At 42.5% G+C, this 6,823-nt stretch overlaps 1 pseudogene; it reads right to left on the reverse strand.

Moving 5' to 3' along the window:
* Positions 1–1,969: 1,969 nt before the first annotated feature.
* LOC127690820 (ral guanine nucleotide dissociation stimulator-like) lies at positions 1,970–6,823 on the reverse strand (annotated as a pseudogene).

A 6,823-nucleotide genomic window follows, 5' to 3' on the forward strand; every position in this document is an offset into this window, starting at 1 on the left:
TTAAAAACCTGATATGAACTCGTTGATAAGCAGATATTAGCCCAAAAGCTCAGAATAAAAAAGATATAACTCACAGACCACTCTAAGCTCAAAGAGAAGGAAACCAAAGTGTGGGTCCTTTCGTTTTTTCTGAGAAAGGGCACAAAATACTCAGAGGAACCATTATGGAGACAAAGTGTGAGGCAGAGACTGAGGGAAAGGCTGCCCAGAGGCTGTCCTACCTGGGGATTCATCCTATAAAGAGTCATGCAACCCCAACACTATTATGGATGACAAGAAGTGCTTACTGAAAGAAGCCTGTCACAGTTGTCTCTGGAGGGGCCCTGCCAGAGCCTTCCAGACACAGAGGTAGTAGATGCTAGCAGCCAACCATTGGACTGAGTGCGGGTTCCCCAGTGGAGGAGTTGGAGGGATGACTGGAGGAGCCGAAGGGGTTTTCAGCCCCATGGGAAGAATGACAATGTCAGCCAACCAGCACCCTCGGGGCTCCCAGGGACTAAGCCATCCACCAAGGGGTACACCTGGTTCCAGTCTCAGTTGTGGCAGAGGAAGGCCTTGCTGAGATCAGTGGAAGGAGAGGTCCTTGGTCCTGTGAAGCCTTGATAGATGGCCCAGCATGGGGAAATCAAGGGGAGGTAGTGGGAAGGAGTTGGGTGGAGGGGCATCTTCTTGGAGGCAGGGGGTAGAAGGATGTGTTGGGAGTTTTCTTGGAGGGGGGAAACTGGGAAAGGGTATAAAATTTGAAATGTAAATGAAGAATATATCAAAAAAATTTTTTTAGATTAAAAAAAAAAAACAAACCTTCTTCCCAAAGTCACTAGACACCACCTTTCAGCTCTCTGTCTGCATAGGTCTGTTCATTACAGAAACTCTTGCTTAATTCTCGACTTGTGTTTTGCTTCTTGGCTTAGCATGGTAACTATGAAATTTGCCCATGCTGTAGCATCAATTAGCACATACTACAATTTATCTGTTCTTGAATGTCAGACCATTTGAGCTGTTTGGGTTTCTGATTTTAATTATGTGGGGATCTACAAATCATTCCAGAAACAAAGTCACAGTAGTTATATTTATGTTTTTGAAGAACTGACAAAGTAATTCAGAAGGTAGGTAAGGTATTTTACATGTTTCCTAGAAATGTGCAATGAGTCTATGATACCACATCCTTGCCAACACTTGGCATTGTTGTATGCAAAATATAGTCACTTCGATGTGAATTGAATTGTTACCACTGGATTGAAATGGTAACATTTCTCAGGTTTAGTTTGAAGTTTACTGAAAGGTAATGTTGAACATTATTACATGTGCTTTATTAGTTATATATATATATACATTTCTTATAAAATGGCTATTTAAGACTTTTCCCTTGTATAATTTAAGCATGACATTTAAATCTTTTAAGTGCTTAGGTATAGCTTTTCAATTATTTTTTGTTCCTAAGAGAACTTTGAATAAACTAAAGAGAATTATCAAGTAGAATATTCATAAATGGCAGGTATTTGATCTCATCATTACCCAATGTAAAATAAATGGTAACAATTTGTTAAAACCAACTTAAAATAAACACATTGCAAAGATCAGAAAGAGTAAAAAGGCTATTTCTCAGGGGAGGGGAAGGCTGGCTGTAGGGCTGGAATTGCTGCTGGATTGAAATCAGGGGCTGATCCTGAGCGGCAGGAGGAACAGCTCAGACATAGGACACACTCAAATTGATGACCAGAGGTGACAGGGCCATTCTCTGAATAGCTAGGCCCATGGTAGCAAAAGACAACTTAAAGATACACTGTATCTACAGACAATCTGAAACGCAGGTTCAATAGCTGCTATCAGGCCATACTGACTGGAATGGTGCTGACACATCTGGCTACAAATATACATGTGTCATAGAATCTTGTGGTGGTACTTGTGTTCTCCAGATCTGGTGCACAAGTTGGTTCTGGCTCCAGATTTGCTTTTTTTCCCTGCCAATTTACACCCATTGAATCTCTGGATCTGAGGACATGTATCTCTCGAGATCTGAGTCTTCCTCATCCTCAGATGATGAATCCTTGGTCTTTATTTCTTGCAACATGGTCTGGATCCTGTTGACACGGACACTAAGATCGGAGCGTGCCATGTACACAATGTAAGAGGACTTTAGATATTTCAGAGTCAGCAGGTCTGTGGGCTCACAAAAGTCCTCAGGGTTCTTGTCCATCCACGTTTCCAGAAAACTAGAGAGTGTGTTCTTTGCTTGTTCATCCTCTTTAGAATGAGGGCTGAAGTTTGCATACCTAGAGAAAACCAAACAGAATGTCACCTGTAAAATACCATGGGTCCCAACTGATAATGGCATTTCTGGTGGCTCTCAGAATTATTAGTTCACCAGTACACATTAGGTGCTTTCATTATATCTGTAAAAAATATGAACACATGTGTCTCTATTCATACTTTCCATGGTCACATGATCCCCTAGATTACCCTTCATGTATCTCTACCTTTGACGCATGGCTATCAGGTATGACAATATTTCTAGAATCTCCTTTACATATGAAAGAAGTGCATTCACCAAGGCCTCAGAAATATTGAGTAAAGGATAAATTGCTTTTTGAAGGTAGATGTGATAGCTACATCCATTTTACAGTCTCAGCTCTGGACAGCCCACTCCCTTTGAACAGTCCTGGAAGAAGAAATTTCTTACTTCAGGCTGCTGGTTACTGACAGTTATGTAGACAATAAAAAGTTGGAGAGAGAGAGAGAGAGAGAGAGAGAGAGAGAGAGAGAGAGAGAGAGAGAGAGAGAGAGAGAGAGAATCCTAAACCAAGATCTGAGAACTATGGGCTTGGAGATGGGCACTCACCTGACATGCAGCAGGTCTAGAACCTGTATGGGGGTGACAAATCTTTGGCATGTAGACAGACAGCCAGGAACAAAAAAAGGCGTCCCCTTCCTGCAGTGAAGGCACCAGTTTGTTCACAAGTTTAAACACAGTCTCCGCCATGATCTGTGACTCTCCATGTGGCTTCTGCATTTCCTGTGGGGCAGAAGTGTTCTCACCCTGTAGAAAGATCAAGGTAAAGGTTTCAAGTATGTGCAGGTCTGCAACATTTTAATTTGTTCTTCTCATTCCAAGGTTTCCTGAAGCATTATTCTACCAAATACAGAGAAAAACCCAAGTGGTTACCTGGTCTTTGTGGTCCTGGTCTTGGCTGTCCTTGGTCAAGATTTTTCCCTTTTGGGAAAAAGGCCACAGGCATTGAAGGCAAGAGAGAACCTTGTGCCTCCAGACACCACCATTGCCTTCCCAGTTTTCTTTTTTGAGGCTTGAGTCTGGAGGAGTGCTAAGACAGCAAGAGAATATCCTGCCTTCTCTAGTGGCTCTGACAAGTGAGCCTGCAGGCCTTGCTCTAACCAGTGGGTTGCCTGGTAACAAAGGTTCTGCATTGTGAGGTCATCCTGAAGAGAGTGGTTCTATTACTGTCCCTTCTTCAACAGAACTTTCTTAAAGGGCTCCTTACTCCTCCTCCCACTTCTCAGGTGCACAAATCAACACAAGTATATATGTGTTTCTCAATCCACCACTCCCAGGTATCTGGATATAGGTTTTACCTCAGCTTTGGAATCAGATTCCCTGCTGTTGGACTGCATCTGTAACCCTAATCATTAACTCAGCCCTAATTAGCCCAACCGACCATAGACCCTAGCCATGCTTCCTTGCTTTCTTGTAACCTTGTATGTGTTCTCTGTGGAATTTGAGCACATGCATACTTGTGACAGGTACAAGTCCCATAATGTCATGGTTATGTCTGGGAATTGTCTTTCCCAGAGTCAGATTCCATGGCCGTGAGTCTTTTAGGGCTTAAGCCCAGAGGTTTGCAGCTCTTTGGAAACAGGTGGCACAGACATACACACCAGCTTACAAGAAGGAAGCTGGCAACATAGGACTCTTTCAGATGGAATTCATCTTCCAATGCGCCCTCTTTAAATTACTGCTTGAGTCTTTGTCCTGACTCTCTCCAGTTATGGACTGTTATTTGTTACCTGTATGCGCGCATATGTGTGTGTGTGTGTGTGTGTGTGTGTTTATAGACTGAGCTTTTCTTTTACTGGCTAGTTAAAAGCCAGTGCTCTTGGAAACTGGCTTTCCACATATATAAAATGTTCCCCACACATAATATTTGGAACTATCTTTCCTTTCTTAGAAACCTAGCTCCAAATCAGGGTTTGGAGCTGCAATCTCTTGTGACAAAAATAATAGAATGGATAAACTCTGGGACTCTTGGTTGCTATATGAATGAAACTAGTTGGTGACTTCAATCTATTGGTAACAGGAACATGTACATCTACATTTAGAGGATACATCTTTGAAGAAGCCAAGTCTACTTGATAATTTGGAAATTCTCAAGACATGAACAGCTCACAAGGAGAAGGATATCCTCAGCTCTCAACCATCTGAGAGGCTGAACATGTCACCAAAAACGGCAGCCATAAAACTTCCATAGGTGCCCTATAGTGGCACAGGCAGGACTCAGGGAGAGGGGACACCCTTCTAGTCTTCATAAATTTAACTCTGACAGCAAAACAGAGGAAGATTAAAAGCAGCATTCACACAGAAGGACTAGGAGTTAAAGAGATTCACTGTTAGGCAAATGGATTGTGAGTGGGACCATATAGTAAACAAAAATGGTGGATTTCCAAGATGGCTGTCTTCTTCCTCATCATCCTGATCTGGAAAAATACTTGGTAGTTTTAAAGAGTAACCTGGTAAAGATTTTCTCCATCAATGGCCCCTCTTCTTCTTTTTGCTGCTGAGTTTCAATTAGTTGAAGGCCTGCCTGATCAGGACTTATTTATGCCCAAACTGTAGGGCAATCAGTCACTTTGTCTTTCTTAAAAAACTGACCCGTTCTAAAATAGTGGAAGAAAACCTCTTAAAGACCCTAAAAACATGAGCCTTGTAAAAGACACTAGAAATCTGTATTTCCGAATGCCTTCTCTGCTCTGATGTGGGCTGTTGTTTATTCTGTCTCTGTTCTCTCTCTCTCTCTCTCTCTCTCTCTCTCTCTCTCTCTCTCTCTCTCTCCATTTTTCTGTGTGTCTTCTCATGCTAAACATTTAAAAAATCATTCTGTCTAAATTGTTTCTTTGCTGGTCTGTGTTACAATCAAGATTTTTCCTGCCTTGTAATACTTTTCTTTTAAAATTTTACTTATTTTACATCTTGAATACAGTTCCCTCCACTTCTCTTAATCCCTCCCCTAGATCCACCCCATCTCTTCCTCCTCTTTTCATCTTCAGAAAGGGCAGGCTTCCCATGTATATAAACCAGCCATGGCTTATCAGCTATCAGTAAGACTAGGCACTTCAATTTCTATTAAGGCTAAGCAAGGCAACGTAGTGAGAAGAGAGGCATCCAAGCACAGGCAATGGATTCAGAGACAGCTCTCTGGCTCTTTCCTGTTAAGAGTTCACAAGAAGATGAAGCTACACAACTGTATCACATGTGCTAAGGGCCTGGTTCAGTCCAATGTAGGCTCCCTGTGAGTGCCTATAGACTCAGGTTGGTAAATTCCGTGGGTTTTCCTGTGTCCTTGGACTCTTCTGCTCCTATAATGCTTCCTACACCTTTTCCAAAAAATTCTCCAAGCTCTACCTAATGTGTGGCTGTAGATATTCTGATCTGCATAGGTCTACATATCAGGGCACAGTAGGTGGGAATCCTTTGCCTGGCCATTGGGTGGGAAAGGTCATATGGAGCATGATCATGATTAAAGTGACCAATATCTTACAGATCTCCAAGAGAAAGCTGGAGCAAGGCAGTCCGGTGGGCCTCTGAATCAGTGGCAGGCAGAGAGGCACAGTAGGCAGCTAGGGGCCAAAGTAGGAGCCACAGAGTAGAAAGTATTTGTGGCCAAGTTGGACATCTGGTTGAGGTCCTGAGATTGCAACAAAAGCACATGTCCTCACATGTACTGACAGTCACTTGCACACACATGTATGAGCACATGCAGAAACATGTACACACCTTGTATAAAAGGAATAAAAAATAAACCAAGAAAACATTATAAGGAAGAGTAAAGAAAGAATAAGTAAAAACTGCACTTCATTTTAACAAAGGAGCCCTACAGCCAGACATTGTGCAGAGTGAGAGACCTTGGAACACCCAGTCCTTAACTGGACATCTTTGCCAAATTCTTCCCCTCATAGCTCAAGGAATCCTATGGAAGAGATGTCAACAAAAGCATAAGAGCCAGAGAGGATGGAGTACAGCAAGAAAATAAGACCTCTTAGTCAACAGGACGGGCACACATATGAACCCAGAGAGACTTAGGCAGCATGCACAGGGCCTTCATGAGTCTGCACCACACGGGGTCCTAAAGCTGAAAGGAGAAGTGGTCTCATGTACTCATCCTTAACCCAGGAGCCTCTCCAATTGATGACCACTTGCAATTAAAAGTTCTGTTTTCCCTAAGGGAGTCTTTTGGGGAGCAAACTACTCTTTAGTGCAGTCCTCATGCTCAGCTCCAGATGGCCAACAGAAAGTGAACCCACTGACATCTCTGGAGGTTTCTGTCTCATTTTACTCTACACATCATATATATATATACACACACACACAATGGCTTCCAGGTTAGTTTTCTTATGGCATTCCTGTGCATTTTTGTTTTTGTGCCTATTCTTGGTCCTGAAGGAGGGGATTCTGAGGTCTCCACCCCTAGCTAAAGTGCTAATTGCAGTTGCTGCTTTCTGGGGAGCAAGTATTACTTTGATTTGAGGATATGGCCAGTGGAAGACTGATGTATTCACTAATCAATGGCCACATACCTATTCCTATATGATCCAT

Source organism: Apodemus sylvaticus, chromosome 8, assembly GCF_947179515.1.
Source record: "Apodemus sylvaticus chromosome 8, mApoSyl1.1, whole genome shotgun sequence".
Classification (NCBI taxonomy): domain Eukaryota; kingdom Metazoa; phylum Chordata; class Mammalia; order Rodentia; family Muridae; genus Apodemus; species Apodemus sylvaticus.